The following is a 24,428-nucleotide window of genomic DNA, read 5'->3' as shown; positions in this document are numbered from 1 at the left end:
TCACTATCTTGAAAAAGGAAAAACTATCAGCGGCGAGTATTATTGCAACGTTTGAGTACATAAATCGAGCAAAAACGGCAGCATTTGGCTAAGGAGAAAGTGTTGTTTCATCAAGACAATGCACCAGCTCACACATCCGTTATTGCAATGACCAAAATTAATAAATTAAAGTTTGGATTGCTACCTCATGCACTTTTTTCGCCAGAATTAGGTGCAACTGATAAAAGCATGTTAAAAATAGAGGATATAGTGGACAAAACATTAAACAAATCATAGGAAATAGAAGGGAGGTGATGAAATGGGTTTAGGAAAATACTGACCGATGTCGGTCACTTCAAGAAGATAAAGAAAAAATCTATTTCGTCTATTAGAAACTACAAAGATCGTTATCAAATTTAATAACATAATGATAATTATTTGTGAATACGATATGAACTTATTTGGAGTACTGATAGCAAAAAATATCATTCGCATATATGATAAATTACTACCTACAAAATATCATAACGTTCCAATTTACATTATTATTGAATACTACGCAACTAAAGCAACTGAAAAACATTCATAAAAAGAGAAATGACCTTACAGTTCAATAATATTTATAAGATAGTGTAACCTTGGGTGACCTCAACATTATATATATTATTGAAGTATTGAAATATGTTTTAATATATTCAACAATTCAATAAGACAATACAAACAATAATAATAATATTCAATAATATATGAAAGGTATTGCCGTTTCTAATTATTGAAATCTTAATAAAAAAATCCTGTAATAGTTAACATCCTACAACACTGCAGTTCTCTCTTTATCTCCTAAACTGCCTAAACTGTTCATTCAACTATTTAAATTCACAATTATTATCAAAATATTATATTTATACATTAGAATGCCTTCAAGCCTCCCATATTAACAAGCTTTTATTAGCATCACCTGTATGTGGGTTTGTGAGTTTGTTTTGGACTAAAAGCAAATAGCTTATTACTGTTAGTATATCCCACCACTTTAATTGCGTTCATTAACCGAGCAGGCTAAGGCGTTAACCTCCGGATTCGCCGGTCATGGGTTCAAATCCCATTCACGCGGTAAAAACAGTTTTCGGCACATTTTTTTTTAGAAATTATCACTGAAAATTTTGCAGCTGTCTGTCCTCTGTTGGAGATTTACTATACTAATGATAATAACTTTTATTTCACACATTACAATAAATCGAACTAAAAAATGGAAATAAAAACCAGTGAAAAAACCCAAAAACACGCTTACATAGCATACGAAACTAAAAAGTTAGAAATAATTTTTTAAATACGCTTTAAATAATAATGAATGAAAAATATTAGTATTAATTTGAAAAAAACGTGGGGTTCTCGTATTTTTCATTCATTATCGTTTTAAGCTTATTTAAAAAATTATTTTCAACTTTTTAGTTTGATGTGCTCTAAAAGCGTGTTTTTTATTTTTTTTAAACTATCTTTATATTGCAGTAAGTAGCGTATTTTCGTTATTTGATTGTTCGAATATTTTCGTTAATTATCAGTTCGTTTCCTTATTGATTTTATAATTGATCAAAAGCTCAGTAAGATTTTGTATACTTGAAAATGTTATACAATAATCGTTTTTTTTTGGCATAAAGCTATAAAGGCATCGAAAAAATTTCCCCTACGTAAACTTGGAAATAATCAATTAACGTTAAAATGATTTCTTATTCAAATTAACTACTGGAAGTAATCGAAAATGGGGCTTTCTACACACACCATAGTTCCAAGCCAAGGTGATGAATTATGTTCAAGGTGTTTAATAATAAATGAAACATTATTTTGTTACATAAGTTTATTATAATTATTATTTATCTATTGTTTTTCATAAACTTATATGTAACGACGCAATTGCACGCACTCCAAAGTCTTCCGGACTTAATCGATGTCAATGTCAAGAATTAATATTTAAAAGACTTCTCTTTAGTTAAGGCATAAAGCTTATAGGTTTAATCAGACGATTTTGGGATTTGATATGATTCAAAATAGATTTGATTATGTTTGTATGCAGATCTAAACGATGTCGAAAAATGTTGGAACCAAGGTTGCCAACTTGGGGCGACAGAAATCCGGGACGCGCATCATTTATCAAACGCTTCAATTTTTGAAATTAAACAAAAATCTCTATCTCCAAGTTATTAGAAGTTCGGCTCTTATCAAATCCACGTTGCAGTGATTTGTGGACTTCGTTTATTTGGACTTAATGTGAGAGCGCGTCCAAATATGCTTCTCTGGCATTAGCGAAAATCTCCTGAACTGAACTATCAATGTTGAACTCTTGCTGACTTCTGCTTAACTTCCACGGGACTGTCCCGTGAACCGTAGTTGGAACGGCGTTGTTCTTAGACGTAGAATTTATGATTAACACATATAAATAATTAAAATTCTTCTACTTATAATTTGTATCAGTTTCATACGATTTGTGTTGGTTTTTTCCTGCCATTTTCCTTAGATTCTGCTATCTCAAAATGCTCTGAAATCGCTTGGTACGATAAAGTCATAAGGTAAGTAACTTCCTCAAAATAAGAATCACTATAGAATGGTTGGCATGTAATTTCCTAAATGGCAAACAAGTGGATGTAGAAGAAGGTGGCCCCAATGTCGTCTTGTTTGCTGGAAGCATCTGTGTATACCTTATAAAAGTTGCCAAATTTATTTGTGTTCTTGTTTGACAAGACATACCGGATATAAGGACATGTTGTTCAAGGTTAATGGCAAACAATTCAGCGGAATACCTTATAAAAGTTTATTTGAGTTTCTAAAGAATCTACTTGTTGTAATCTTTTATTAACTGAGGTGGATAAGACATAGGTCTGCGATAAGGTAAGTTATTGTCCATGGAGGAGGCTCAGATACATTCAATTTAATGTCAGTTGATAGTTAACAGAATCCAGGTGTAATAAATTGTTTTTGGTGGAAATTTAATATTGGAAAACAAACATTTCGCCCAATTATGTAAACAATCTGTGATTGCAAGGTGAATAATTATCATATTACGTAATGCTCTGATAATTATAAACAATCGCGGAAGTACAACCCGACCTATTTCAATATCAATCGTAATAACCCCGCGATAAAAAAAATATTTATGTTTCCTTTTATTCCATTTATAAATTATTAGCTTTATCAACAAGATGGATTTGTTAGCCGATTTAACTACCGGCCTCCCCGCTTATTACTTTTGCGGACCCTGTAGATATTAATATTTTCTTGGTACTATGATTTTGCTAAGTAGTAATATCTATAATTTTAAACGAAAAAATATTAAAAATATGTTTTAAGAAGTCTAGAAGGAAATTTTTGTAAAATTTGACTTTAGACGCCAGGGCGGACCTTCAAGAAATCATTTTAGTAACTATTAGAAATTTTTTTTGGGCGTTATTACTCCACGCTATTATAGAACCTCCATTAAATAATAATTTGACATCTTAAGAATGATTTATCATTAAATCAGATATTACAAACAAATCTTTCACCGCGTAAATATCAACATTTGTTGAAATATTGTTGAAAAAACTTGAATCTCGTGACAAATTACAAACAAATATAGAAATAATATCATATTATATTTAAATAATGTAAATATTGAAATTATAAATTCAGTAAAAACAATATTATATATTGTTATATTATCAGTGAGTTTTGTATTTGATATCTCTGGAAATTCAATATAATACATATTAGGTATTAGGTCCGATGTTGAATCGAGATTAAACTGTCACTTATTATCTTGAAAATGGAAAATTTTGTTGTTTGAACAAAAATAAAATATCTCGAGAAGTACTCGAGATAGTGCAAATAACAATTTGCTAAAGATAAAATTCAAGACGTATGACATTTTAAAGTAGATTAAATTCTGGCAAATTTTAGTAAATATTGAAAGTGTTTAATATATTGAACAAAGAAAAAGTATCTAATCATAATCACTCGATATTCTTATGAATATATACTTTCGAATGACGTCGATTCACTGATTTAATAATCTTTTTGAAGAAAGGGTTATTCAGGAAATTATTTATCTGTAGCGACTGAAATTGAACTTTTTTCCGTAGTCACTAAACAAATCGAGACATTTATTGAGTGAGATCTTCATTCTTGGAAACACATGAAAATAACTAGGGACCAAATCGGAACCTAAGAGAGTAGCTTTTTTGTTTTTTTTTTTTTGATACATGACGGGGGTGTTATCGTATACAAAAGAAGAGAAGCTAATCAGTCAAAACCGAAACCAAAGAAAAATTTTGTGATGATGAGCAATTTCAAACAGATTATCTTTTCGAGAGAATTAAGTATTCGTTGTCGTGGTGTGGTATATCATCTAATCTAATAGCATGGGGTGAATATACATACATTGTAGAGGACAATACAAACTAGTCTACTTTCACCGCTCGAAGAATTGTTCCTTGACGATGCTAAATACATCTTGCATCTCGCAAAGGAAAAAGTGACCGGAGAACCAACCTTTGGAAGCTTACTAAACAGGCTATCGCCAAGAAATTCATCATCATCAAGCGGTAGTTAATTAAAAATCATGTATTCCAACCCCATACAATTTTCTACTTGAGAATAGTCTACAAGATGTTTTTGTAGATAAAGACGGCAATACTAAACATTAAGAATGATTTTATTAGTTTTAGTATCGTACACAAATGCACATTTTTTCTTGTGCAAATTTTGCAAACTTAAAACTAGGAAAATCTGAGTACCCTCCTCAATAATTTGGCCACTAACTTTCCTTGGCGATGGAAAACGCCATAAAACTTTTTAGTTCTCCACGTCAGAACCAAATATGACGCTCAAGTGAATCAAAATTTAATTATTTTGTGTTTTCTACTCAATCAGAAGAAACTTTACGACATTTCCAAATCTGATGCCGACGTATCCTTTGTAATGCTTCTTTATGATGTCGGCCTTAATTGATAATAATGTATGATTCGTTTTCTAAATTCTAAAGACTCACTTTCTTCGCATTAAGTGAAATTTATAGTTGAATCTGCGAAGTTTACGGTCTATGAGTGAATCAATGATTAGAAGATGGGTTAGACAATTAAGGACGATGAAGAAAGATGTGATTCATCGATCTCACCCAAGCAATTGATAGGATAGTATATAACAACTCTACTAAAGAGAAAGAAGATGAAGACCTAAACACCGATAATTATACAGAATGGAAAATAAACTGAGCAGTAGAATACTTGTGACAGCCGGTATCAGACAATGATACAGCCTCAGCCATATCTTGTTCATCGTCATAATGGATGAGCTTATAAACCAGGTAAAGCAAGCTGGAGGAGGATACCGGAAGGGAAACAAAGAAATAAAAATAGTATGTTATGCTGATGACGCAGTGATCATCTCAGAAGACGAAGATAACATACAAAGGTTTGGACAAATAGCGGAAGAAAACCAAATCTTTTCCAGTATCCAGAGAATCGAGGAGAACTACTGAAACGATGAAATAAGGAAGATATGCGACATCCAGGATGTAGTGATATGGGTGAGAAATCGGCGAAAGGAATGGAGAGACCACGTGGACAGAATGTGAGACGACAGGCTGGCAAAGATTGCAAAGGAAGAAACACCCGACCACCTACAAGATGGTATGAAAGCTGGTCTTAATCATACCAGCTGCAGCTAGGCAACCATTGATGCAAACACAGGACTAAGTCCTAGCGTACGAAGAAGAAGAAAGATGCGGACTGAATCATTACTTCAAACATTACCAATTACAGAAAGAACTGAATCAAAATCCATTGCGAAGTTATCAAATTCATTTCCAGTATCGTAATCCGAATTTTTGGAAGGATCTACGTTTTGTGGGGTTTCACTGAATGCATCCAAGGCGGTTGTAGTAGATTTCAGTTTTTGACACGCTGTGATTATTTTATTTCTTTGATAATCACGATGGATGAAACAACCTAGAAACTAAACGGCAATCAATGGATTGGATATACTTTCGTTCCCAAAGAAAGACACCTCATAGAACACAAAAGGCATTTTGCTGATTCCTTACTAAACAATCAATGCACATTTTTACTGCGAGACTATTAAGAAATTATGGCGCGGAATATAGAACAAGTGCTTCAAAAGTTGTTGCTTTTTTTCCACGATGATGTCCGATCTTACTCTAAAAATGACAGAAAACTCCTACAAGGATTTGACTGAGACGTGTTTGATTATCCTCCATAGAGCCCAGCGATTTTCATGTTTTTTACAGTCAAAATCTTTTTATGGTGGTTAATACTTCAACGATGATGACGAGCTGGAGAAACATGTTACCAGACGGTTGAAAACTTCTATGAAGACGACATACATACAAAAACTAGTACCATGTGTCTACAAAATTTGTCTATGTAGAAAATCAATTTAACACTAGTAGGTTTTGTAGTTTAGTAGTTGTATTTTGTCGGTTTAGTTTGTTATTACGATTTTCATTCTGATGTTTTATAATTTTTGCCCACCAAAACACTGGAATGCAACAGATTTTTCTTTTTCTTTCGGTTTCGTTTGTACTTTATTTTGATAATAATCTTGAAATGAGATGTTTTCAACATGAGGAATTGACTTCGAGCAATCTTAAAACATCTAAATCTCTCAAGTAAAGTGGTTAATATTTTTGAAATGTAACGTCTTTCTTAAGTTTATATGATTTTATTAATAAATTTTTCGGTATAACCAAACGAACTTAGTTTGTTGATATACACCTCGTATAAAAGGTCTGGTTGATGATATTTGTAATAATTATTTTCATATTTTCAATGATAAGTTTCAGAAAATCGAGTATTCGCATGGATAATTATTGAAACGACATTAATTTTGATGAAATATTTTGAAATATTTTTTCTATTTTATATTTATTACCATGCCCCATAATCATATTATTTATTACGAGGTTCAATATAATTTTATCATTTTTTTATTATATATTTATTACTGTGTCCTATATTTCATAAATTTATTTGAAAATAATAAATCGATAGATTTAACCCCACATAACAAGATAACCTAAACCAAGACTATTTTCTGAAAAAAAAAATAAATAAATAAAAATGTTTTGAAATATATTAATAATTTTATAAAAAAAATCAAGGCTTTGCTTCCTACTTTCGATTAGAATTGTATCGATTTAAAAAAAATAAATACCTCGTCACGACAAAACCAAAAAATTCCTCAAAACCAAAACAGATTGTGCAAACAGTAGGTTAATGACACTCGCGTGTATAAAAACAAAATAATTTTACACAAAAAAAAAATTGTCAATAAAATAGAACGTTCGCGATACGAAAACACTGAAAACCGAGATCCACGCGCCGAACTGGTTGATGCTTTTATGAATCGCGAGATAGAATTAACGGTAGGAACAGATGACGGAGTGTATGTCTCTGTGCCAACTAGATTGATATAGATATGGGTATATCCGGCGAGTTTTGTTTTAATGGTGTGTGTGTATGTATACCTACGTATCACGAAGTGCACTAACCTGGTGCTCGAACTTTTCGTTTGGTACGGACGTGTAGCATACCCACCAAGTCGTGCTTCCTCTTCAAGAGACCGCGTTGCGGTTTAAAACAACATCATGGTCACTTTCACAAGACACCATCGGAGGATTTGCAACTCGACAGATATACCCATTAAGAAATTGAATTCCTTTCATTAAATTAATTATGTTGGATTAAAAATAGTAACAGGGCGTTCGGGAGGTTTTGGATTTTAATTTCTGTACGATTCTTACGGTTAAACCGGTCAAATTAGACCAAAAAAAACGGATATTTGAAAATATTCGCATATATCCTTAGTAAATAGCATATTGTGCAAATTTATACAAATTTCGAAAGTTGTAGAGCTTTGGCAACCGTTTCAAAAAAAATTTTGTAAATTTACTTCAGTCAGTTGTGTCTGTGTCATGTTAACACGTGCTCTTCAAGTAGATGCGTTTTCAGAATAAATAAACGCTTCAAGAAAGAACTTTTTTTGTTACGTCGTATCTGCGGATTACAAAACTAAATTCCGAACTCGCCGCTACCTAATCGTTCAACAGTGTGAAAGACGTACCAGAAATTCTTAGAAATGGGCTCTGTTGCCGACGCGTCGCGCTCTGAACGACCGGTATCGGTTAGTTGAGCAGTCGAATTAATCTGCAGTGTGACTATCGGGAGAACTTCAAATATACGATTTTACGAAGAATGTTGAAACGCAGGCACTATCGAGTTTGTCGTCCGCGTCTCCTCCACGCACTCCACGACGATGATTTCAATCGCAGATTGGAATTTTACGTATATAATTCTTTGGGGTCGCATTAAGAAACCTTCAAGCTGAACGGTACGGTCAATCGGCATAACAGCGCGTACTGGAACGACCAGATTCCTCACGTCTTCATTAAAGAAGAATTAAACCTGCCTGTGGTACTTCACGAGGATGATTTCTATCGCAGTTTGAAATTTTGTCAATAGTTCCTCTAGCATTCCATTTTGTGGTCGGATGAAGCAACTTTCAAGCTGAACGGTACGGTCAATCGGCATAACAACGTGTACTGGATCGACCAGAATCCTCACGTCTTCATTGAAGAAGAATTAAACCTGCCTGGGGCACTTTATGAGGATGATTTCTATCGCAGTTTGGAATTTTGTGAGTGCTACCTCCAGCATTCCATTTTGTGGTAAGATGAAGCAACTTTCACGCTGAACGGTACGGTCAATCGGCATAACAACGTGTACTGGAACGACCAGAATCCTCACGTCTTCATTGAAGAAGAAATGAACCTGCCTGTGGTACTTCACGAGGATGATTTCTATCGCAGTTTGAAATTTTGTCAATAGTTCCTCTAGCATTCCATTTTGTGGTAGGATGAAGCAACTTTCAAGCTGAACGGTACGGTCAATCGGCATAACAACGTGTACTGGAACGACCAGAATCCTCACGTCTTCATTGAAGAAGAATTAAACCTGCCAGGGGAGTGTGTGGGCTGGTAGTCATGCAGGAGGTCTCGTGGACAACAATGGACAACGATCCAACACTCGCGAACATCCGACATCTCATGCAGGATGGAGCTTGTGTGTGCGGGTGTACTTTAATGTTCATTTTGGAGAAGGGAGAGGTAGATGAAGATTTGTAGAGTGGCCTGCACGGTCATGTGACCTGATACCCTGTGATTTTTCCCTGTGAAGCCTTTTGCACACTTACAGTAACCCTTTTTCGAATGCCGATCTCTGTATTGCAGTTTAATATTTTAGTTGCTGCTAATGTAAATTGATGTGTTGTCAAATTTCGAGTGAATTAATTATAGAAATGAATTATGGCTGCTTTAAATGTTATTAAGAACATAAACTACGAGACGTTAATACGGTAATTACGATACTTAAAAAATAGAGCACTGTAAACAAACTAAATGATAGACGGTGTTCGAATTCTTCATTATTACTATAACCATTGTTAATAGTAAATTCGAGAAATCGATTTTTACATGTAATTTTGACATAGATGTATTTTGGGTTTTCATAATAATAGAAATGAACTTACCAATTGGCTTATTCTGTTAGAGATGCAGTTTGGAAAAATGTAGCAAATACTTACCTGAAAAGAAAAGAAAAGTCAACTTTTCAGAAACTGTTAATAATACCTACTACATATTCTAATATGGAAAAACATTTAAAAATGTTTATTGAACGTAGATAGAAAATACTAAAGAGAATTGAGAGGTAATAAATTTTACTGAACCTATTTGGAGATTTATCGGAACTCGTAGAAAGTAGAATTCATCCACGTCCAGACAAATAATTATAATTATCAAATAAGAACCATTTGTTGGTTAATCCTTCAATTCGGAAACGGGATATAATCATTCTAGGCTTTAATTAATTCATCAATATAGAACCAAGTGTTATAATAAAGGAGAATTACTTTTTACTTAACACGTCGGCCGTTGGTCGGATTGACTTTGCATTAATTTGTCTACCATCTACGTTGGCAATAAGTCACTACCACTTCCAATAAAGAAAGATTTAGGTACAGGATACGCGGTTGTAGTAACCACTATGACCTCCCTGCTGGAATCATGAAAACGACTAAGAGAAAATGCAAGCAAAACAAAAAGTTTAAATGGATAAGAAGGTGTCAAGTAATATAAGGTTGGTACGGACAACCTCGACCTAGTTTGGTCGCGGTTCCTCCGAAGATATGAGGCCCATTGTATTACATTTTATTTCCCATAATTTGTTAATTCGTATGTACGTTAATTGGATATGTAATCACCACTAATGACAAACGCAAGGTTCCCGACCATGAACCATGAATCACCACTAACCGGTACTTAAAAAATAGAGCACTGCAAACAAGTCAATTTATAGACGTTGTCCAAACCTAGCGTTAGTATCGGTACTGAAATATTTTACAGTATTTTCAACTCATAATAAAATTTGTAATCTGTTCTATTTCGTTTTACCCTTACAGCGACCCATTGACATCGTATTTTCTTCGCCCTCACACTCACTTAACACTTTTTGTAATGTTGTTCGATGTCATTCTCTTTTTCTAGAATCTTTTGTCAACGGTACAATGTCAAATCATCACTTCAATCGTCTTCTGGATTCCGTGTTTGGTATTATCACATTTTTTTTCTCTTCTGTCAAATTGCTTTCGTTTCGTTCCACATTTTGCAACTTGAGTGTTCCCTTCCGCTTCATTGTGCCCACCCAATAGAGACTTATTTTAGTTTTTACGATTGTCTAGCTACCTGTGTAGGTGTAGATGAATTTGTGCTGGATACACCACGAATTCACACATTCAGTTTTTAGTCAGTACGACTTTTGAACGTTCAGTTCCTTTGAAAAACATAACGGCTACTGTTCTAATTTTTGTTACAGAGCCATCTGAGAAGATCGAAATTCCTTTTCCTTTATGAAAGATTTCTAATCCCATTTCTTTGATCTCGTTCTCAACTATTATCTCCTTTATTCTTTTCCCTCCTAGTTCACACATTTCCTTCTGGATAGATAAAGTTCCTTCAAACATTAAACAAGTGGTTTAAGCACCGTGCCATTTCAATCGTATTGCATCGTTCGCGAACTTTCACTATCCTACCTGTGTCTGATCGTAAATTGGATAATTTTTGTGAAAAAAAAAAAAAACGTTGCAGATTGAATAGTTAGGTCACTAACACGACCAGTATTTCCAAATAGCTACGATACAGTTATTTTCGTTCGAAATTAATTTTTGTGTGAATGTGTAAAATAATAGTCATGGTGACATTAAATCATCGAAGCAAAAATGTTGAAAGAGATGTCACAGTTAAAGTGTGAAATTCAATTGATCCATGAAATAACGGAGTGTTAGTTGAAGCGTGATCTCGAATAACGTTAATTATGATAATAGGTAAATAACACTAATTTTCTAGATGAATCTGTTAAAAGAGAAGCAGAAACCGAAAATGAAAGTGGAAAATGGGAAAATTTAAACTATTGTAGCCCAAAAGGTCTCAAACCAAAACAAGAATAAATAATTGAACATACAATTATCAATTACATCCAAAAAAAGTAACTATTTATGAAGAATATCCAATTATTGTTTTATTTAGGACCTGAACATGCCTCATACAAAAAATCTGAATAATTTTATTTCTGGTCGGTAATTTGATACGTTGGAGCTTCAAGTGTCTAAGGGACACTTGGAATCGCTTAACTATGACGTTGGTTCCCATTAGGAGCCGTCGGTGTATAATACATTTTAACGAATACAATAATCCGAGACGATATGGTAATGGAGGGTAAAATAAGGGACACTTTGTATAATTTAATTAGATGATTAACAAATCCTCATGGTTCCCAACACACAAGAGGTTGTTGTGTCTGGATTACGTTCGTGCAATGTTGCCTAATTCTAAATTGGAAATTTTTATGTCAGAACACCTCTTTAGTGTACGAGATACTGAGCGTTAAATATGGATTTTTAATTTCGCAATAACTTTGAATGTTTTCACGATTTCTATTATAAAATTGTTAATCTTACGTTATTTGGAATTAGAATTGGAGATTTAGACTTTTAATAGAGGGCGCTACTTACACTTGTCATTTAATTTGTTGTAATTGACTCCCAAAATCGCAACTACAGTTTTCGCTTTCATATCTTTCTGTTCAGACGCCACATTAACAAAAATAATATTTCTATTATAGCGTCATGAAAATTTTAATATGTTGTTGTACAGTTTTTCACGCTGAACACGAATTTATATATACAGGGTGTTTTACATAGTTTTTTTAGGTTGAAAAATGTAAAAATTAAATAGTTTGTTACTTATACTTTCCGAAAGTCTGATGCAAATGGAAGTTGTAAGTAGGGTCGAGGGAGGGTGTTCCTAACCTAACTTAACCTAACCTAGTGATAGTAGTGATTGAAAACATACGTTAAGGCAATATCAGACGATTCACTTTTCACTTCATTCGGATGAATGATCACTCAAGTGAATGTCATTCCACGATCACAAAACACATGCAAAATGACAAAAAAATGAGCTTTATTCGCTCATTTTTTAAAATATGTCGTCAATTCGGAGTGCGAGTGATTGATGCCGAATGCCGAAATCCAACATCGCTGGATTGGTTCACTAATAAATTCATTAATCACTTTTGATTCATTTAATGAATGAAAGACAGAAATTTTTAGGTTAGATTAGGTTAGGTTAAGTTAAATTAGGTTAGGTTAGATTAGGTTAGGAACTTCACAATGGTGTTTAAATATTTCAAGCTATTTATAATTAAGTAGTATGGCGGGAGGAAAGACACCATTTGATTCGGTTATACTATTGATGAAATTAAAACTATAAATACTTTTCTTTGTAGAACACTATGAGACAATCAAAAGTTTACCAAATTATAGAAATGAATGTTCTAAATGACCTCCAATAACCTCAATACAATGATACAATCTACCTACTAATCGTTATCACCCGTCGTATAAATTGTTTTTGTGAAATTATTACTTTTCGTATTAGTATGCAAAAAGATTATGAATCCTTATTCCTCTCAAGTGCCAATATCAAATTCCCTTTGATTTGAGAATTGTTAACGGCACACGGTAGCAAAAAGGCCGATGTTAGCTTTTCATTATCTCCGCCGACACACAGTACCTAATAATAATTACTTATACAAACATTCGCATATTTATTGTATCTCTTTTCTCCATTATCGCAAGAATCGCACTCTGAGCCGTTGAAGGTTTAATGTTTAATCAACTGGTGAATTATTTATGGTAGCCGTTTATAATGTCTTACCCGGAATTGCAGACGCGAGATGTTATAAATATTTAATTAATCAGCAAACGAAAAACAAATAGATCTGAGTTTATCTCGTTTGAACAATTGAACACGTGAGTTGATATTTAAAATATAAAATTATTGGCCTAATTTCGTTATAAATCAACATGTAACAAAAAATATCGAATTCAGATGCTATTAAAGTGTCGATTATTTGTGTCGAATGAACACAAGTACATATATGACGATGTACAGAAGAGAAGTATGCCCAATGAAAGGAAAAACAACATTTTCGAAAACACAGAGGTGCATTATTGGCGATAAAAGAAACAGATATGCATAAGAAATGAAAATTAATCAAGTAAAATGAAAAAAAAATGATGGGAAACGAAAGGATGGTAGAAAGCGAATGGAAATGAAATGAGAAAGACAGAATACACAGAAAGCTTCGAAAGAGAGGACAAAAGTAAACCAGGATGTGAACAAGGATCAAATATAACAAGAAAATTAATAAATGGCACAGAACTAGAAGAAAATGAATGGAAAGGAGAGACACAATGAAAATAGTGAAAAATTAGACTTAAATTGTGAACAGTGAATAGATATGATGACAAAGGTACTCCAGAATGTGAACAAGGATATAACATCATAAAGGAAATGATGGAGAACGAAGAAATTGTGGAAAACTAGTAAAAAAATAAAGGAAAATTCAGACAAAATAAAATAGTGAAAAACAGAGACTAAAATTTTGAAAAGTGGATAGATATAAGGACAATAGTACTCCAGAATGTGAACAAGGGTTTAACATCATAAAGAAAAGATGGAGAACGAAGAAATTGAAGAAATCTTATGAAAAGAGGAAAGTAAAAACAGACTCAATGACTTAAATTGTGAACAGTGAATAGATATGAGGACAAAGGTACTCCAGAATGTGAACAAGGGTTTAACATCATAAAGGAAATGATGGAGAACGAAGAAATTGTGGAAAACTAGTAAAAAAATAAAGGAAAGTTCAGATACAATAAAATAGTGAAAAAGAGAGACTAACATTTTGAAAAGTGGATAGATATAAGGAGAAAAGTACTCCAGAATGTGAACAAGGGTTTAACATCATAAAGAAAAGATGGAGAACGAAGAAATTGAAGAAATCTTATGAAAAGAGGAAAGTAAAAACAGACTCAATGACTTAAATTGTGAACAGTGAATAGATATGAGGACAAAGGTACTCCAGAATGTGAACAAGGGTTTAACATCATAAAGGAAATGATGGAGAACGAAGAAATTGTGGAAAACTAGTAAAAAAATAAAGGAAAGTTCAGATACAATAAAATAGTGAAAAAGAGAGACTAACATTTTGAAAAGTGGATAGATATAAGGAGAAAAGTACTCCAGAATGTGAACAAGGGTTTAACATCATAAAGAAAAGATGGAGAACGAAGAAATTGAAGAAATCTTATGAAAAGAGGAAAGTAAAAACAGACTCAATGACTTAAATTGTGAACAGTGAATAGATATGAGGACAAAGGTACTCCAGAATGTGAACAAGGGTTTAACATCATAAAGGAAATGATGGAGAACGAAGAAATTGTGGAAAACTAGTAAAAAAATAAAGGAAAGTTCAGATACAATAAAATAGTGAAAAAGAGAGACTAACATTTTGAAAAGTGGATAGATATAAGGAGAAAAGTACTCCAGAATGTGAACAAGGGTTTAACATCATAAAGAAAAGATGGAGAACGAAGAAATTGAAGAAATCTTATGAAAAGAGGAAAGTAAAAACAGACTCAATGACTTAAATTGTGAACAGTGAATAGATATGAGGACAAAGGTACTCCAGAATGTGAACAAGGGTTTAACATCATAAAGGAAATGATGGAGAACGAAGAAATTGTGGAAAACTAGTAAAAAAATAAAGGAAAGTTCAGATACAATAAAATAGTGAAAAAGAGAGACTAACATTTTGAAAAGTGGATAGATATAAGGAGAAAAGTACTCCAGAATGTGATCAAGGGTTTAACATCATAAAGAAAAGATGGAGAACGAAGAAATTGAAGAAATCTTATGAAAAGAGGAAAGTAAAAACAGACTCAATGACTTAAATTGTGAACAGTGAATAGATATGAGGACAAAGGTACTCCAGAATGTGAACAAGGGTTTAACATCATAAAGGAAATGATGGAGAACGAAGAAATTGTGGAAAACTAGTAAAAAAATAAAGGAAAGTTCAGATACAATAAAATAGTGAAAAAGAGAGACTAACATTTTGAAAAGTGGATAGATATAAGGAGAAAAGTACTCCAGAATGTGATCAAGGGTTTAACATCATAAAGAAAAGATGGAGAACGAAGAAATTGAAGAAATCTTATGAAAAGAGGAAAGTAAAAACAGACTCAATGACTTAAATTGTGAACAGTGAATAGATATGAGGACAAAGGTACTCCAGAATGTGAACAAGGGTTTAACATCATAAAGGAAATGATGGAGAACGAAGAAATTGTGGAAAACTAGTAAAAAAATAAAGGAAAGATCAGACACCTTAAAAATAGTGGAAAAGAGAGACTAAAATTTTGAAAAGTGGATAAATATAAGGACAAAAGTACTCCAGAATGTGAACAAGGGTTTAACATCATAAAGAAAATATGGAGAACGAAAAACTAAAAAAAAAGAACAATCACAATGAGAATTATGGGAAAAGCAAACTAAATATTTGAGAAATGTGGAGATTACTCGTAAAAATTGCCGATAATTGGTCTTCCTTGGTGAAACTTTTGTTTTGGGAATAGGAAAAGAATAAAAAGGAGCTTCCCTAAGAGTTTCTACACGTGCGACAATATCCACATTAGTTGAAAAAAGGCTACTTTACACATTCGTTACATAAGTAACTATTTTAAGTAAAAAGATTATGTAATAATATATAGTGAAAACCCTTTTTTTTTAGAAAAAGGCACCACTCTACGTTAGGACTAGGGCCACCTGGTGTCCTGTTCCAAATAAAGAGTGTTAAGTAGAAATTACACCTAGAAATTTATTCTTCTGAAAACTGAAAACATTAAAAAACCGAGTTTGCATCTCTCGGTTTTAACATGGTAAACATTTCATAAAAAAATTGAATGAGTCAAAGTATATTCTAGACACAAATATTTATTTTTAACTATTTTACGATCCGGTTTTTATTGGACAAGTCTCGTATACAACATATATTGATTTATGTGCTGCGGACAAGTATGATTCTTACTTTTTTCCAAAAAAAAAACGAACGAATTTTATTATCACATTTCGGAAAACTATTTTATAGCTATCCGTACAAAGAATTTTACCTGGATCTTGGCCAGATTATTAACGCTGATCGATATAATGTGACTTCGAGGTTACGCGGAGCCATCGAGAATTTTGATTGAAGATTTTATCTTCCTGGCAAGTCACATACTGCTAAAATCAAGCAAGAACTGAAGAAACGATCAAAGGATTTCCCGATTTCCATACTAAATCGAAATCATTTTCAACAATCTGCCCTCAGGAGGGAAAGTTTGAAGGAGTTCATGGAGGAAGTCGAAATAAAATGGCAGAAGCTTCTCAAACAATGAACCAACCAACTGGTTGTCATTAGGCCCAGACCTTTTTGAAATGTCATACTGTTCTTGGTGCGTATTTTCTCTCTTTGGAAAATGATTGCTCAAATGCTTTGAATCAACGCCTTAGAAGATTCGGACCAAGATCAATCAGAAATATTCGATGACTCGCTGTATATCTTCAAAATAATAAATTATTGCTAGGAAAAATGAACAATTTTTTTATTTCCATATGAGGATGACCAAGAGTCAAGCAGATGTAGACGTTTTCCAAGGTGCAAAAACGTTAGAAGACATTTCTATACCAGAAACTTCTAATTCTGATAATTATAATTACACTTTTAATATACTCACAATCAAATCTATTGCTTTATTTATTTTGAATAGATTTTTTCGAATTCTTTTTGATATATTATCGTTAATCCTTTCGACAATACATTCCTGGGTTTTTGTCATAAGACATTCCACTAAATACAAAATAGTTTATACAAATTATATCACGTTTCATAGAATACGGAATACCGTTAGATGTACAGATCTAATACTTGATAATAACATTAATAATAAGTATAAAGACTTCAACTTGGATTTTCTTCGTTGTTCATTGACCTTTTCAAATTGGAATATATACACCAATTGTGGTTCTATAAGTAGCTACGAGGTTTGTCTATAAAATAAGGTTCCCAAGGAGGTGCCGACGCGTGATGCAAAAACAAGGCACAGTACGTGTTGTGTAGTGTAATAGTCAAGGGAAAACAAAAATAAGAAAATCCCATCGGTTCAAACTCGATTTTTGGATTTTAATAACATTTATTGTTTATCTCTGTATTGGTTTGGGATTATATTTGAAGGAAAACAGGAAAAAAAAACAAACTGCTCGATCTTGTTTTCATACGGAACGATTTCAATTCTAACAAGTAGACAATTGAAAAAGTAGAGTGTGAATTCAGTGGAACATTCGAGGTTTTTATAGTTTATCGTGACGTTCTATTGATATTTACTCTGGTAGATTGCAATTAGGTTTATTTCCAACTTATGTATATACAGTACAATGTAAGATTGGTAGTATTTGATGAAGGAAGTTGTTAATTCCCTGACGTCGTTATATATAGGTCATCACGTGAATTAAAAGAAACAGAGCTGGTTCTGTCATGGTTCTATCAATATCCAAATGGAAAAGTTGCTGATTTATTTTTCATCTCGATGTAGGTCGCATTCCAGGAATGTCGTTGATTTTTTTACTGTTGGTTTTACACATAATCAAAATAACTTAACAAGCTTCGCTTGCATATTTTGTTTTAAAATTAATTTACTTGGAAGTCAACGATTCGAAAAAAGAAAAAAAAAGATTGAGCTGTTAACATTTTTATAAATAGGTGAATTATAAATTTTAAACTGAGTCCGTGTTGTTTTGAAACGTCGTCAAGTAAAACAGAAGATGATTTGCGAATTTACAACGTGTCTGGATAAAAAACTGGCATCGAGAAAAAGAAAATGAAGCAAATAAAGACGACATTTTAAACCACACATTTGTACAAAAACGAGTCCTCGTCGCATTCGTTTAAAATGATTTGAAGACAAATTTCAGGGTCGAGTAAAGCTTGGAATTAAATATCAACTGTGATTCGGTATATTACGGAAGTAAAAGAGGAATTTTGAAATTTTTCAACACGTAAAAAATGTAAACAAATGAATCACGAAATCTAGTTAGTATTCTCTCCTCGTATTCGTGAAGAATATTAATTGTTAATTCAATATTGTTAAAGAAATTGCATCATTCATGGAAAATAAAATACGTAAATATACTGACGTTGATAAAACAATGAATTTTTTAAACTTGTACATCCCCCGAAATAAAATTCGAATGGCTGTATTGAATTTGAAAAAAACTTCTTGTTACTATTGTATTCGTTGATATTTATTGTAAACTGATCGTTCCTAATGGGAGCCAACATCGTAGTTAAGCGATTCCATATGTCCCTTGGACACTGGAAGTTCCATTAACTTATCAAATTACTTACTCTTATTTTTGTATTTATGTGGCTATAACGACCATAAATATAAGTAATTGCAGCTTTTGTATACAATAGGATTAGTATTTAAGGAAGCATTTACACGCATAGTGTGTTCTAAATAGTCTTGACATCCAAGGAGTATAGTAATGAGATTATTTAATTATATTTTTGGCTTAATAAATAGCTTTTTACAAAGTTATATAACCCGAGGGCGTTTCTTTTTTTCAATACGTCAATTAAAAAAATTACATTATTAGAAAATTTGGTAATTTATCTGGATTAGGTTACACCCTTCCGATTTCGTTAAAATTTTATTATATTATAGAGAAAATTATGCTGAAAACTTTGATATGTATATATATGTAGGGCGCGGAAATCATCCCTTCGCATAGTTTTCCAACTTTGAAGTTCCAGAAAAAGAAAAATAATTTAATTAATTTTAACTAAGAATATTGATCGAATATCAATCAAAGAACAGCAATACATAAAAATTCATAGAATTTTATCTTTTTCATGGTCAAACACGATTAAAAAAAACAAATATTGATAAATTTACTAACGATACTAACTAGACTAAATTCTCTGCAAATTTTATGATACGTGATGTCATCATTAGGAAATGACGAATATAATAGTAACTAGAAGTTTTTTTAAAATTCAAGTACAGCCATTTGAATTTTATTTCGGGGGATGCACAATTTAAAAAATTCATTTTTTTATTGCGTTTGAAAAAAAACCCATCAACGTTTTTTTTTAAGCAAAAAATATGATTAAATAAAGTGGTTTCAATAATCTGACTACTATACTCCTTGGATGTCAAGACTATTTAGAACACACTATGCGTGTAATTGCTCTCTTAAATACTAATCCTATTGTATACAAAAGCTACAATTACTTTTTCTGGAACTTTGAAAGTTTGAAGTTGAAAAATTATGTGAAGGGATGATTTCTGCGCCCTACATATACATATCAAATTTTTCAGCATAATATTTTCTATAACATACTAAAATTTTAACGGAATCGGAGGGGTGTAACCTAATTTAGATAATTACCGAAAATTTTTTGATAAAACAGTCATAGTACAAACAAAATTTCTGATGAAGGAATTAATTTTCTATCCAAACTAAAATATCGAGCAGGAAGTTTGCGTTGGGGTAGTCGTTGAAAACTAAAGTTTTTTCGACGCCCTCTAAAAAAAATCACTTGGATTTATTTTTAATTAAAAACGAAACGTGACTCTACACGTTCTAAATTGAGAATATAACGATTTGTTTACAAAAGATGAAGAAAAAAAATAATCCCTCCAAATTGTAGATGATTATAGAAGTGAAGGCATTGAAAATACAAAAGAAAGCTTAATTGAGGGTGAGGATGAAGAAATCTCAATATTAAAATAAAGTTTGTATTAATGTAATTTTAAAATAAAAATATTAATTTCAATATCTTTCATTTTTTTCTAGACTAAATTAAATTAAAATTTTTGAATTTAAATTTTTGTTTATTGTTATTTTGATCATATATTGTTATTTTTATTGATTGGAGTTTTATCATTTTTCATATTTTTTACTGAAACATTCCCAAAAAAAGATTATTATAATGAAAAATTAACTTAGATCGCGTATTGTTTTGAATTAAAAAAATATTTTCCTAGTGTTTTTACATCGAATAAAAAGCTTTTCAGTGGCGTCTAAAAAAATTTTTTATCGATTATCACAGTACAACTAAATAGGGTTTTTTTTATAAAACAATTTTATCATTTTCAAGTTGGAACTATAATAGATCGTATCGTTTATGTGTGAAAATGACAGTTCTGTGTTGAAACAACAATTTGTATTTTGTTTCGTTTATGCACCAGTAAAAAAATTTCGACAGAGCAAAATATTTCTGTCAATATGCTGAAAACTCTTTCGATATTTCAACTTCGAGAGAAACAACATCCGAAAACTCGAGATCAACAAACATTAACAGAAATACCGAAGTAGTTTGAGTAATTGCAATAAAAAGCTCTACTAGAAATCAAACAGAAAACGGAAAATCATAAAGTTAAATGAAATAGCAGTTTCTTATCATTAAAAAAAGGTTCCTGTGCATATATTATACAAGAAAATGTTAGTTTCGATTTCGTGTGGTCTAAAGTAAATTATTTACAGAAACTTTTTAGTGTAAAGTCACCATTAACCGAGTCGTTAGGAACGTTTTTGATCTCACTACAATCTATAAAATATCTATTAATGAATAATTCATAAATATCGAAGATTTCCGTTCTGATCTTTAAAAATAGGTTTCGAATTGAGACGAAATGCAATCATAAACACATCTGGCATGTAAGTATACATAGATATTTGTTTGTGCCAGAACGGAATTTTTATTGACAATCGGATGGATTAAACAGAATTAGAAATTAATCATACCATCGATAGATTTATTTACGTCTTATATATTGATAAGTCATCAATAGAAATATGAATATTTCTAAAAGAAAGTCTCTCGATTCATTTTAGTCGAAAACACCAAGCAAACTTTTCAATTTCTTTCCTTCATACTTGCGGCGATGTTATTTTTTTATTTAGTATAACATATTTTGAAAAAGACTGAAATAAGTCGAAACGTCCAATTTTATCTTTATTTTAAAAAAATATAAGAATATTTCGATTTGCAATTATCAATCCATGAATACAGGCGCGCGCGAGTTTATTTGTTTGTGTCTTCTTTGGGTTTTTCGGGCACCCCTTGTAGTTCGCCGGGTGTTCTGCTTCTCTGTTCTGCTCAGGACGCACTCCGCCGCCCTGTGCGCTTCCACGCATCTCACGTACTTCCATGTTACACGTGCTTTGACCGTGGTGAATACCATGGCACCTGTAAAATTGTACAAATTCATCGTGTCATAGTTATCTCAGTTTTTTGTAGGACTGCTCTTCTGCGGGCTCTGTTACTGCCATGAATATCGAAAGTAATTTTCTGTTGTTGTTATCGTTTTTCTATGTGCGGTTCGTCAGTTGCCATACTTTTTTCGGTTTAAGTTCTTGATCCCTCAGTTCGAAGACGGACACTGAGGTTTTTACAGCCAGTTCTTTGACGACTAGCTTCCTTTCTCTCTCTTCTTGAAGGAGGTACCTACACCACTCAATCTTTTCATACTCGCTCAGGAGTATCTTCATTTTGATGGAATCCTCTTTTGTTGTTGTCGTTATTTTTCCTTTATGAATTCCCATTTAGCACTAGGAATCGATTTTCCTCTGCTTCCACTAGCTGCTTCCGTATGGCTCTCCACATGAGTGGGACTTAAATATTATTGGAGGTGGCCTTCTCTCCGGTTTTCTTCCTCTCTCCTGATATTTTCCAGTTCTTCTTGTATTTATTTGTTGTTGTCTCCTTTCTCAGTGGGTTTTCTCTCCGCTTTCCTCCTTTTTGTCTTGTTCACTTCGGTATATTCCCCTTTCATGGGGCAGTCACCCATTTGCCTTTCTTCGGATTCTCTGGCTTACTTTTTGGACTTTCATGATATTAGAGCGAGCGTTTTCCTCTGCTTTTTTTGCAACGTTTGAAATATTTCCATAATTTTTGAAACATTTGTATCCGTCCTTCGGATAGTTTCTAAAAGAGACCCTGTTCCCTCATTTATAGTTTTAATTTCCTCTCTCTGTCTCCTATTCTTCTCTTTATGAATCCTGTTTTCTTTTTCCGTTTCCTTATTTTTGCCTCAAAATTTTTCCTATTATTCTTGGCTGACGTATCTCAATTCTAGTGGGTTTTCCCACTTTTAGAAGTATTCTAAAAACCACCATTTCACCAAAACAGAATCTACTTATCGGGTCAGCGTCGTTTTCGTATTCAAGTTAATCGCAATCAGCTAGTACCTAGTGTGATTTCAATAGTGGGTGGCAAATTTTGAAAATATCGGTGTAATAACGAATGAAAGAGAATTTTGAACGCATGAGAATTGCTGTAAGAAGAAGCACGCGAAGGTCAGCGAATCGGCAGAGTGCACGCTAATCAAATACGATTTGCAGTGTCCGGCTCGATCTACCGATTCGACATCTTGTGATTTGTTTCTTGGGGTTTTTTGAAATCACGTGTTTATATGAACCATTCAAGATTCAAAAGACCACATCCTTTGAAGCAGTATTGGTTTTTTATTATGATGGCGATACTCCCAATGCCGATCTATGGTTCCGAATTCTGGGTACTAACCAACAACTTGGAGCACTTGAACAGTATAAGGATTTGAAAGAAGATATTGAGAAAAATCACACGCTGTTAAAACAATCGAACAATAATTGATAGAATAAGGGGGTACAAAACAGTTAAAGACACATGAAGAGATATATAAATAAACAAAAAAAAAGATGATGCAGACAAAAGGAAATGGATTAAGGAAATAGTAAACAACTTTAAAAAAGAGGATTGAGGCGGTCTAAACAAGAAGTAAGGGATAGAGCTAAATGGATATACGAGAGGTTATCCTAATTTACTTTACAGAGTATAGAAAAAAGTTTCATTATGTTGCAAATAGAGAAAACGTTGAGTTCTTTTGGGTCAAAAACTTATTTCTTATTCCCATTAGTTTTTTATTAAATTTGATATATAATAATCCTGAATTTTATCACTACTATAAAACTAAAATCTAGATGGAACAATGACTATAATATTAAACAATAAAATTTATTCAATATTTTATGATTACTATCGACTATATCGTATTTAATATCGGATTAACTATTCACATTAAAATTACAAGCTAATAAACGATTATCATCTGTCTGTCGCCCAACCTTGAATTGATTCAAGTCAATAACCATTGCAAGAATTTTTTTTAATTTCTGTTACTGAGTAGGATATGATGCCATTGTTCTCACTTCCAGTAGGTGTGTCAAATACAACACCTGGTATCAAATTAGGCCCGTTTAAATAAATTTTTTGACAGTGAGGACACAACGAATAAATAAATAAAGATCTTCACAATACGGCCATTATGTTATAAGTTTTTCACTATAAAATTCATACAGAAATCTTGAACAATCAGTAGAATTCTGCAAAATATACAGAAATGTCAATATATCGAATGCATCCTTTTCAATTGTGACACGCTATATTTTTTATCACACCTCGTATATATCGACACGTTCGTTTGTAATGAATGAATAAATAAATGACTTATGGGATATAGAGGACGTAATTTTAATTTTGGGACATTTGTGGGGGGTCAATAGAAGCTTAACCTAAAGTTTGTGTGTATTGTCCCCCGGCCGCCATGTTGGAAAAAGGGGTGGAAACACCTTTTTCGCGATATCTCGGAAACTATACGTCTTACAAAAAATTCGCGGAGACATAATTTGTTCAAAATTGTTTTGCCTACAAATATGTTTATATAACTTTTTGCCCTATATTTGAAAGTAAAGAAGTTATAAGCAAAAAAGTGAGAAAATTTTTATAAAAATTTCCATTTTTGTACTATAACTTCTTTTTATATATTTTACAAAAAAATTACCTCAGAACAATCTTGTAGATGATCTTTTGAGGAAAATATTTCTCTGTAATTTTTTTTAATTTCATTCATTTCAAACG

General features: G+C 32.4%; 1 protein-coding gene across 26 annotated transcripts in view; it reads right to left on the bottom strand.

Annotated features, from left to right (window-relative positions):
- Positions 1 to 24,428, bottom strand: part of LOC130900174 (TLD domain-containing protein 2) — a 200,327-nt gene that overhangs the window by 134,889 nt on the left and 41,010 nt on the right. For 12 of the 26 annotated variants that reach the window (XM_057810620.1, XM_057810583.1, XM_057810584.1 and 9 more), the window contains exon 1: positions 7,180 to 9,325. The exons of the other annotated variants lie outside the window; for them this stretch is intronic. The gene's annotated coding sequence lies outside the window, so the exon portion shown is untranslated. Of the gene's footprint in view, positions 1 to 7,179; positions 9,326 to 24,428 lie in introns of those variants that run through there. 26 annotated transcript variants of the gene reach the window in all.

This window comes from Diorhabda carinulata, chromosome 12 (genome assembly GCF_026250575.1).
Source record: "Diorhabda carinulata isolate Delta chromosome 12, icDioCari1.1, whole genome shotgun sequence".
In the NCBI taxonomy this organism is placed as follows: domain Eukaryota; kingdom Metazoa; phylum Arthropoda; class Insecta; order Coleoptera; family Chrysomelidae; genus Diorhabda; species Diorhabda carinulata.
The sequence above is the reverse complement of the archived record's forward strand: the minus strand, read 5'-3'. Positions and strand labels throughout refer to the sequence as shown.